Below are 10,549 nucleotides of genomic sequence, written 5' to 3' on the forward strand. Positions count from 1 at the left end.
CATGTGATGAAACAGAGTTTAAAAATTCAAGCTTTATTGGTATTTTTATAGATATCCTTTAAAAAGGATATAATAACTCAGGGTTGGTGTTTAGAATCACAAATCAAGTTTAATTTTTAAAACAACACTTAAGTTCAGATATCTAAGTGATGGGGGGGGGGGGGAAAGGACAACTTTAGAAAGCTTATCTTCCTCTGTACAAGAATTTCAGATGGATAAGTATGTCCACATCAGCAGATAGGGCAGTGCAATTAAAGTGGATCTGTAATGTGAAACACTTGCTGTGAAATGCTTTTTTTCCATGCTGTGTATGTTGGAGTTTTAATATGATGGAGCTCTGTTTGGGTCCTATATACTGCATATTTATGCAATTCCCTGGAGTAACTATGGAAGCTCAGTGCCATCTAAAAGTAGTCAAGCTGGCATGTGCAAGGAATTTCCACAATGTGAACCAGAAGCATGGTGAGTGTAGGTCAGTAGGGAGTGCTTCACAAACGGCTAGAAGTAAAAATGCTAATGTAGATGTGCACTCCACTGGTGTGGATACAAGTTTGTTTCTCAGAGATGCATGTTACTTTTGGGTTTTTAAATGTAAACTGATTTTGTAAACAGAGATAAATCTAAACTAGAGAAATGATCAGGCTTATTTTCCTTTTTAATACTCTTAAGGTTAGAGCTGCTTTCCTTAGAGGTGTCATATAGAACTTTTTATGTGACTTTAGCTTCTAAGTATGAATGGAAGAGAAAGTGTATATGGGTGTGGTGAGGAATGAATGACTGTGCTATTGAAAAAGCAAGTGAGTTAAGGGTGTAGTCAATGTTTTTACAGTGTGACAGCAAAAAGAAAAGATTTGACAGTCTGCATTCTTCTCAGAACAAAGTCCTTTGGCCACAGATCTTATCTGAAAGTATTTGCTCTAATTGTCTGATAATAAATACTAATTTTTTTAGAGAGGCTGGCTTTAGTGATTGATGCTTTAAACCAGTTGTCATATTGTCTACTTGTACAACCTTGCAATGTTTACACTGCCTTCAATTATCTGTGCCTTGCATTTTTGGCCGTTCTTTGCCTGTCCTCTGTTCGCAAGAATGCGCAGTGATGGAGAGCTCCCCCTTAAATGGAGATGGCCTTGGCTGCTTCTTGGTGTCTGTGGAGTAAAGCCAGCACAACTTGTTCGTTTGTTCCCTCCCAGATGACAAGGGAAAAATAGTGTGCTGTTCCTTTCCCCGGCTTTACTTGCTCCGTCACGCTGGTCCGATGCCTTTCCCTAGTCATCAGTGCTGCAGTAATGGTTTTGCAGAAGGCTAGAGAGAAGCTGGCAGGGGGGTGAAAGCTAGACAAATGGAAGCTGATCATAGATTTTCTTCAGAGAGAAAAAAATGCAAGGGTGCTGTTTTTATTTTCTGTATGTTTGACTACTGAGTTGGTAAAATAGTGTTTATGAATTTGTGGGTATTTGAAGTAAAACGTTCCTGGATTTTCTGCAGGGTTGGCAATGACTGTTACCTGAAATTCAGTGAGAATGAATGAGCTGTATCAGTGTGCACAAAACATAGAGAATGTTTAATAGTATTACAGCGTTTTCTCCGGAATATAGAAAAGGATTTTGGAAATGGCATAAAAGGAACAAGAAGCAGGAGGAAGCTCATGCTCCTCTATGCTTGGCTCTAATGCCTGTCCATATCTGTGGTGAAGCTAGTAACTGATGGATGACATATTTGAATTCCACTTTACTTTCAAACTTCATTACATTTCTTCCTTTGATTTATTCATTATGTATTGAAATATTTTGAGTTTTTAAGTAGGTGGGCAGACAAGCACATGAGTTAATGAGAAATGTTGGAACATTAGATCTTGGTAGATGATGAATGCTGGATTTTCTGTTCTCTCTGAAAACTAGTCAGACTCGTTCTTAATCTTCTTACATGTAGGAGTGCACATAAAACAATCCTTGACACTTTCTTTGCAGGTTTTTTAACATAGGGACATAAAATGTGACTTTCTAAAAGTGGGGACGTGCAATGGTCCATATTGATGCTGCTAAAACAAAGCTCAGAATAGACACAATTGCACTGCAGTCTCATGTATAAGGGAATAGATTTTTACTTTTAGCCTGTGCAGTATAATTCCTGTGCCTGTTCTTAAACAGTTTGCTACACTTAGGCAGACAGAGCCTAAGTACTGCCCATGGCTGTCAGTTCTGCCCACTGAAAGTAGCACTGTCAGGCAAGAAGAGTTATGCACAGGAAAGCCTCAGGGAAGGCTTTTTGGTGTTTGTGGACAGAACACCAGACAGCTCCTGTGGACCTCCAGAATCAAGGAATTGTACCCAGTAGCACAATTACCACAGAAATTTTTGCATTTTCCGTAGACTGGTCTGTGGGTAAACCTGATTAATCCTATTGCAGGGTAAGAGCACTCCACTGTATCTCTGGAGTTCCACCTATTTAGGTCATAGATAAATACAGCCATGTATTGTTTGAAATTAGGAAGTGTTTTTACCTGTCAGCAGTGTGAAATGAGTTCTGGAAACTGCTTCAAGGTTTGGGAGGGCATGAATAGAGAGGAAAAAGGTAAGCCAAGCAAGGGGCATGCTTTTCTAAAGGACTTTTTTTCAAAAAGGAAAGATCATGCTTTTGTCACAGATTTCTGAAGCCTGTGATGCTTTTAGTATCATTCATCTTAACATGGCTTGCAGGGATATCCATAAAAGGTGTGTTTTCTGCATAGGTGCTTGAGGGTAGACATGAAGGAAGAGCTTGACCTGCTGCTTAGAAGCCTTAGAAGCAGGGTGGTGGGCTCATCACTGGAAACAAAAAAAGATGTCCTTCCATTTGTAAACTGAGTGGATTCATAATTAGTATTTATTTGGATCCATTGTCAGAGTAGTGTTGCAGTTGATAACATTCTCTGCATCAGTCTGAGGAGGACAAAAAAGTTAAAAATCTTCAAGGGAAGTTTGTATTTGAACAATCTGGGATCAGAATGAGAAAACCTTGTTTTATTTTTAGCTGATTCTGTAGAACTACTTTTTGACCCTTTGGAAGTCACAAAGACATTTGAGCATGCAGGTTATTATATATTTTGTTGTCATGGTGAGATCTTCAGACCTGAGGATATGGATGAACAAGTTACTGGAATACCAGCTGGGGTGTGCAGACTTAGAGCTAACTAGCTGCTTTCAGGCAGCTCCTGGTGGTGGGCTGCTCTGAGCCTTAGTTGCATGCATGATAATGTTTTGCACCTTTGCTGAAGGTGAGACAATCACAGGTTTGAGAAGCTCAGGATCTACTGGATGTGCCAGCCTGAGCAGACAAGATTATCCTGCCTCAAGTTCCCAGGAGAGTCTTGTTCCAGGATTGTGTCTTAGGTCATATTTAAAACACATTGACAGGATCAGACTCTACAAATTATGCTTTTTCATATAGTAAACTGGTGTCTTTGAATAAATGTCAGCTGGTGAGGAAGAGCAGGAATGGTGGCTGAAGAGAAACAGCCTGTGAAACAAGGACTGTTGTCCAGGATTTTCTTTCCGAGCTCTGTGCCTTAACTGCTGAGTGCAGAGATTTTACTCTTTCCTCTCTGCTATGAATCCAGCATTGTTGTTTCTACTGGAACGGATGAACTGATTGAATATTTATCCTGGTTCTTGGACAAAGTTTTACAGCATGGGCAGACTCTGGCCTAGTTTAGAGTGAGTTTGCATGTCTGCATCATTCCTGTAGGCGTAACCTCACTGGTTTCTGCTGGGCCTCGCTTCTGGTTTGCATAAAGCACGAGAATGCAGCTCAAGACTTGTCACACACTTTCATGTGGGAACCTTTCAGTTTGTTCTTGAAGTCATCAGAAGCTCATTTTAATCCCTTAAAAATAGATGGCCTTCCTACTTCCAACTGTTCTTATGCAGTTAAAAAAATAAAAAACCAGCATAGGGTTAAAAAAACAAGTCACCAAACTACATTCCTTTTGTACTTTAAAAAGCCACATATTTTAAATCCATTGTTGCAGGGACTTCACTCCCATGGTAAAAGAAAACCCTGTGCAAACTGATTCTGATCTTGTTTGGAGTGCTCAGGAGTTGTAACGTTGTTGGAAAGGGGGTCAGTAACGCAGCTTACAAGCAAACAGATGAGTGTAAATTCCCTCATAAATACAAAAAATTTGTACATCTGTTAATTTTCTTTTGTTTACTATGTAAACTACCAGCACAATTAAAAATATGGAATGAATTAAGACTACAAACTTTGTCTTGAACCTAAGCACAGCCTGAGCCCCGGCGTGTGAGCGCTGTGAGGCACTGCAGCTGTGTGCTGTGCTATGGAGTGACACTGAAGAGCAAGGCAGGGGGCTGTGTGTGTCAGCATCTTCTTTCTTCTGGCACACTGCACTCTGGTGATTCTGTCTTCGGGGAAAGCTTCCCTTAGTACTTGCATTTTGAATCCACTAGTACGATGCTATTAGAAGGCAGCTGAATTTATTCCAATACTTCTTTTATTAATGTAATGAAAAAGGACTTACAGATTTTGAAAATGTCATACAAATATCATGAGTTCCATTATTCATTGGTCATATCCTGGCTCAGATGTTAACTCTGGAGATCAGAGACAAGGAATATCATGAAGGAAACAGGATTTCCACAAAAATTATATTCTATATCATAAACATACTTTCTTTTTTTAATTTAAAACTTCAAAGAAACTTTAAACTCAGGCAGCAGTGTTCATTTTAGAGGGAACAATCCCATCTATGCAACAAAGTGCCATCAAAATGCCCTGAAAGAAGAATGATCTTCTTCCAGAAACACATTTGCTTAGGTATATGTATTTTTTAGCATCTTGATGCATAAATCCGTCATGTGTAGCCTACAAAACCTTGCAGGATGTGTAGGCCATAAGCAGCTGCTCAGCATATGACAAATTTTGTCTCCTGTGTGTACAAAAAATTAGCATATCTTTGTCAATGTGTTACAGTATGTACAGCATAAACAGAAAGTAGTATCAAACCAAGTTTTGGTGGCTTTTGTTTAGGTGGCTCAGTCATTAGTGTAAGGCACACCATATACCCTGGTTATCATCCTTCTCCCAGTTCCTCCATTTCATGAAATAGTGTGAGCCTTGTTATTTACAATTTAATGTGCCCAAGCCAGAGTGCAGGCATCTCATATCTCTGCCCTAGTAATAAAAATTTCATAGGGTACATTCTATGACTTCACAGGGTGAAAACTTGATTTGATTTCCACTCAAAAAGGCAAAAGGAAGGTTTGCCAACACTTCAAATGTTGAGGTTTGCATCCAAACGGTCCTCTCATTTTTAATTATGAGTTAACGTGTCACCAGGCAGTTCAGCGATTAGAAGTATCATAGCAAAACAGAAGAGTGCATGGGACTCATCAGGGCTCTTTAAATTGCTGGCAATAGAAAAAAATAAGGAAGGTAAGTGCAATTTTAACAGGTTTTAATTGGTAAAATGAAAGTAAGTTTTGCTCCAGGCAATGGGCATCAAAGACAAAGCACATGCATTTGAAAACTCTTAGAAACTCTTCTCAGTAAATAAGAGTTGCTTTTCTTATGCCACTTTCTGAATGTCCTGCAGCATTTCACTGGTGCTGATTTTCAAATACAGAGGATTTCTGAAGTTACCTTTGGGGAGTCACAGTCTTTCCGTCTGACTCCTCCCTTGTTGCAGCTCCGGTACTGTGCTAAGCCACCACGCTCTGGCTGCTGCAGCCTCCTCAGGCATCGCAGTGTATCCTCATGCTGAGCATTTTGGCAGTGCTTTGTTGCATTGAGCAGGCTGGTCCCTCTGAAATGGACACCACTGGCTCAGTTTAAGGATATTTTGTACCAGTGAAACTGCATCCATGAGATGCCTTGCGCTGGTAAAACAAGGTCACCTTCACCTACTTCTTCCATTTATACTCCAAGCTTGTTGAAATCTAGTGCCAAGGTAGCTGCACTTCTTGGAGGCACAGCCATGAAAGGGAGACGGTATTTATTGGAAACACTTGAGCAAAGTAAACAGATTCATTGAGCTAAAGTCAGTCTTAAGGTTCCTTAATGCCAAAACTTGGTTGGATTATTGCTCTGTGTTGCTGAAATCTTGCCATTTGTTTATCTAGCTGCATATATGGAGATACATGTTAACAACTGAAAAAGGGAGCTATCTTATAAATCAAATTCTCAGACTTACCTGCTCATCTGTGAGTACTGAGCACTGAACAGTCCTTTTCTTTTTGAAAACTTCTGTTCAAACTTAAGTTGCTTAAGAATGATTAGCTCTCTTCCACATTCTCTCTTGAGTCCTTAATGCCTTCTCCTCCGGGGCAAAACCTGTGTCTGGGTTTTGTAGGTGCGCCAAAAACCAGCCAAGACAGAGAATTCAGCCCAAACATAGAGCTGCTCTGTTTCCAGACAACGTGAGCAGTGAGGAACAACAGGTTTTGTAAGAGGCTGAGCTGATTCATTAATTTTCTTCCTTCACATCTATACCATATGGGATTACATGGCTTTTGTGAGTTCTACAGTGTTTTCTTCTTTCAAAGCTTTTCCTTCCCCAGCAAGGTGATGCAGAGCATGCCATGGGCAGGGGCAGCTGGGGGATCTGTATAAACTCCCACTCCCCCAGTTCTACTGTGCCTTTAGTTGAAAGTTAGGCAGAGGCAGAAGGGAACTTTGCCATTAGCAAATGTTGGGCCAAATGCTTCTTGACCATAAGTTCTGGCTAAAATAACCTTGCTGAACTAACAGGGCTCTGAGCCATGGAGGAGCTTGGTCTGTGTCCAGGGGAGTTTGTGGAAGATTCCTACATTCTTAGTGGATTGTAATTGTTTTTAAGTACTCATGATTCAGAGGAGGAAAAAGTGCTGCACACCCACCACAGAAGATTCATATTATGAACTGTGTATTTTCTCAATGCAGGCCAACACTAGTGTCGCTGAAATGGCTGAAGGCATTTGCTGACTCCCTCCGTGGCCAAGGGTTTAAAAGCTACAGCTGAAGGATTTTAAACATGTGTGGCTGTAGTGGTTTGGGTCATAAGGGTGATGGTTCAGGGTTGCCTCTTGTGTTTCTGTAATTCTTCCTTTTCTGTTAGTGTGGCTTTATTTGCTAAACTCCTTTCACAGGCACCTCTGAAAGCTGCTAAGGTCTCAGAGCAAACACTTCCCTGAGGGCTTTGAGGGGTTCCTTTGAAGATGTGCCAGGATCAGCTGTGTCACGCAAGATGCTAATGAGGAGAAATTCAGTGACCTTAGAAGCAAGGCATCACGAAGTTGTGCTAAGGGACCATATGCTGGGATCCTTGTGGGAGTCTTGTCAAGTTGATTAACTGTCAAGGTTTTTTGTGGGGATGAGAAATATAGTTATGTCAGGCTGTGGGCTTAACTGGAGAGACATAATGAAGCTAACATTTCGAATGAGAGTTATCTTTTCTTCTGTAAAAAATTACTATTTACTAAAACATTTAATGATGAAAAAATGTGGAAAAACCTCTCAAGATCTATTTTTTTCAGGGTAATCATAGGTCAAAAATACTTTTCAGTCTTAGAATATTTTTAAACATGAAGTGTGTAAACAGAAAAGAATATAAGGTGATTGATCTTTTTTTAAGTAAGCATGGTCTTTACATTTGGTTTTGATTTCTTTTAAAAAGAGAATAAATGATAAGAAACTTTTCCCTCCTACATGTCCAGTAGATTAACTCAGTGTCTATGTGTCGAATAATTTTCATATAAATACAAGTGGAAAGGCTTTATTCTTGTCTTTTCTATCTTTTGTCACCACAAAACTTGGATAAACTTCTTATCCTTTCTCTATCCTTGCCCTGCACTAGTGACAACAATCAATCTTTTTATGGTTATCCAGGCAGTTTATCTTTCCTCTCCTTCCCAGTTGCCCAAGCAGACCAATAATCTTTTGTTTACTTGAACTTTGTGTCCTTCTGGACTATGTGAAGGCAACAGTCTCGGGACAGAGTCCAAGGCAAAAGAGTTAAATTGACCCTGTTGCATGACAACTCCATTCAGAGGTTCGCTGCTTAATTAACTGTTTCTGTTGTCTAAGAGCCATTGTCACGGTCCAGTATCCAAATTGGAACGAAAAATGTTCAGAGTAATATATTCCCTCAGACCTAAGCCAAGTTCAGGGGCACCAGAGAGCAGAAAGACCAAGGGAAAACTGACACTGCTTTGGGGGCAGTGAACTGTTTTGGGCTCTCCATGGAAAGCCTCTCTTCATTTCCCTGCCTGTTGGCCCAGCATGAGCCTTTACCAAGCTCCAAGCCTCCAGATTTATGCCGAAGCAGTGGAGCAGCTGGGAAGCCATGGGAGTGCTGGTGGTACCAGTTAGACTCAGATCCAGCCTACTGCTACTCACAGGTGTGTGCAAGCCTGAGCCATCATCCTTACCCACAACCTGGCCATAGCTGAGATCTGGGATATAGCAAGGCAACTGATAAAAAAGGTGGTGGTACGTTAAGCTGTCAGCTGATGCCTGCAAGGGTCACTGAGCTTTGCCTCTGCACAGGGTCACTGAACAGGGATCGATGCTTTTGTTAGTTAGGGATACATGCAAAAATGTAGCTAAAGATGTGAAGGGATTGCAGTGAATGACATGGGTTTAGCTCAGCCACACCTGACAGCCCTTTTGGAGCCCAAGCTCTTCTGGAAAAGCCCTCCAAACCTGAACTATGAAACCAGCATTAAACCAAACTCTGACTCCAGCTTTATCCAGACTCTAGCAACCCTTGCTGTCCTTTGCTGGAATATATCCGTGCTTGTACAAGTGTTGTGCCATTCAAAATTTTCTTATGGGGGGAAGACACCAAGAATTTAGTGTCAGCATAACCAAAGTCTTATTGCACTAATAAAAAAGTTGTTATTCTGCAGGTCCATTTGTTTGTTTGTTTGTTCGTTTTTAAAAATTATTTATGAAAAACCTCAATAATAATAATACAGTCAAAACTGTTATGCACATATTGTGTAGACTCAACCCCTTTCCTCTGGTGTCCCACTCACCCTTCCACTGCTTCTCTTGGCCAATGGTTTAAGTCTGGGGGGAGTGGGCATGGGCAGGCAACAGCATTCTGAGTCCTTCAATGGGATAAGAATGGTGGTGGTAGTGGTTTCTTCCTCCTCCTCCTCCTTCCTCCTCCTTCCTTCTCCTTCCTCCTTCTTCCTCCTCCTTCCTCCTCCTTCCTCCTCCTTCCTCCTCCTTCCTCCTGCTTCCTCCTCCTCTAGGATCTGCTTAAGGTCATACTCATATTTCCCAACACCTTTTGTGCTTTTTTCTTTCTTCATTGGTCTGCAGTTCTATGTTACATCTGAATTTACTGTATATGGTACATTTTGCCATTTTACCTATGTTAGAAACTTGTTCTTTTTTGTTTGTTTGTTTGGGTTTTTTTGTTGTTGTTGTGGGTTTTTTGATTGTTTGTTTGGTTTTGTTTCTCCTAAGATGGGTTTTGTTCAGCTTCCAGGTCAGCACTTCTGTTGCTCAGCACTGGTGTGCTTGTTATAGCCGTGCAGCACTCAGCATCAGCCCATGTCCTGTCTCCAACATTCTGTGCCTGTACTCCTCTACAGCACCTCTTAGGACCCCACCTCTGCAGCCTTTCCTCTCACACCAGGCCTGCATTACATCATTCTGCTAAGACTGTAAAAGTTTCATGCTCCACACAAGAGCTGTGTGTTGCTACTGTCTGTATAAAAGCCATGGCTATACCTTAGGAAGGTGAGCAATGCAAGTTCAGTGTAGAGACTTGATCATTAGAAAAATGGCTGTTACAGCAATAAATCAAGTAAAAGGAAAACCTCATGAAGGTCTAGGCTAATTCAGGCAAAGCAAGACTGATAAACTTCAGTTCCAAAGCTCTGCAAAGCCAAAGCAAAACCTGTGTCCTGTTATCTGCAGGAGCTGTGCTGGCTTTAAGGGGCTGTGGCCTGCAGGGTGTGCAGGACAGCACATTTTTTTAAGCCTGGGTACTCATGCTGTCCTGAGAAACTATCTCAAACCTAATCCTGTTCTAGGCATCCCGTGTAGCCTTAAGTGCTGAAATGTTGTGATTTTGGAGAGTAGCCCCTAGTTCAGCCCAGCCAACCCCAGCCACCTCAGTCACCTTCCTGCATTGGGCTTTGCAGGGTCTGAAAGCCAGCTTAAGCCCATGGCTCCACAGGCACATGTTCTCAGGTTCTTCCTGGACCTCCATCATACTCTCAGGATGAGCCCCTGACCCATTAAACCATCCCCCATGGGATGGCTGGTGTGGGAGCCCTCGCAAGAAAGTGAATCCAGGCTTGTCCAGAGACCCCTGTAGATGCCAGCCTGCTGGTCAGCCCCTGGTGCCTTCTCAACACCCTCGAACTATGGCTCTATAACCTCATCCCTTGTCCTGTCCTTGGCACCGGGGCAGTGGCCTCCCACAGTGGTGGAGATCCTGCCTGAAGCCAGACCTTCACCGTAGCCTCAGGGCCATACTTAAAGCCCCAACCCTTTCAGCTCTCCTGTGTCAGGAACCACAAAGTCACAGTGTTCTCAATGGGAGGCAGACAGG

General features: G+C 41.8%; 1 long non-coding RNA gene across 1 annotated transcript; it reads right to left on the bottom strand.

Annotated features, from left to right (window-relative positions):
* Positions 1-5,326: 5,326 nt before the first annotated feature.
* LOC138105854 (uncharacterized) lies at positions 5,327-6,611 on the bottom strand. Its single transcript, XR_011148734.1, has 3 exons — positions 6,191-6,611; positions 5,641-5,803; positions 5,327-5,408 (listed from the first exon to the last, which is right to left on the bottom strand). It is a non-coding gene; the product is annotated as an uncharacterized lncRNA (long non-coding RNA).
* Between the last annotated feature and the right edge of the window lie 3,938 nt (positions 6,612-10,549).

Source organism: Aphelocoma coerulescens, chromosome 2 (genome assembly GCF_041296385.1).
Source record: "Aphelocoma coerulescens isolate FSJ_1873_10779 chromosome 2, UR_Acoe_1.0, whole genome shotgun sequence".
Taxonomy (NCBI): domain Eukaryota; kingdom Metazoa; phylum Chordata; class Aves; order Passeriformes; family Corvidae; genus Aphelocoma; species Aphelocoma coerulescens.